The sequence below is a fragment of the Gavialis gangeticus genome, unplaced genomic scaffold, assembly GCF_001723915.1.
Source record: "Gavialis gangeticus isolate Ggan-Ray unplaced genomic scaffold, GavGan_comp1, whole genome shotgun sequence".
NCBI classification, from domain to species: domain Eukaryota; kingdom Metazoa; phylum Chordata; order Crocodylia; family Gavialidae; genus Gavialis; species Gavialis gangeticus.
The window spans coordinates 110,506,984-110,507,679 of NW_017729031.1; positions in this window are offsets into that span (position 1 = coordinate 110,506,984).

The following is a 696-nucleotide window of genomic DNA, read 5'->3' on the forward strand; positions in this document are numbered from 1 at the left end:
GGACAAGTGGTTGCTCCTTAAGGGAGCAATCCTGGATGCGCAAACAAAGTCCATCCCATCTCGGAGGAAAGGCAGCAAAAGTGTACAGCAGCTCCCTTGGCTCTCCAGGGAACTTGCGGACCTTCTGCATCTTAAAAGGAAGACCTACAAAGGATGGAGGACTGGAACCACCTCCAAGGAGGAAAGCACACCAGAGAGCAAACCAGGAAAGCCAAGGCTGCGATGGAACTCCAGTTAGCTATAAATATCAAAGACAATAAAAAGTCCTTTTTTAGATATATGTGGGGAGCCGGAGGAAAAGCCAAGGCAACATTGGACCCCTGCTAAGCCAGATGGGGCAACTGACAACTGATGCCCAGGAAAAAACAAACTTGCTAAATGGGTACTTTGCATCAGTTTTTCACCAGTCCCATGGGATGCCCTGCCCATTACGGGACAGAGAGGCCTGGGTGAGGGAGATTCCTTGCCCTCCATCAATGCTGACCTCATGAAGGAACACCTTGACAGGCTGGATACCTTCAAGTCAGCCAGCCCTGATGGGTTACACCCCAGGGTACTCGGGGAGCTGACAAGCATCATAGCTCAGCCTCTGGCATGGATCTTTGAGAGCTCCTGGTGCTCTGGTGAAATGCCCAAAGATTGGAAGAGGGCCAATGCCATGCCTATATTCAAGAAAGGGAGGAAGGTACAGCCGAC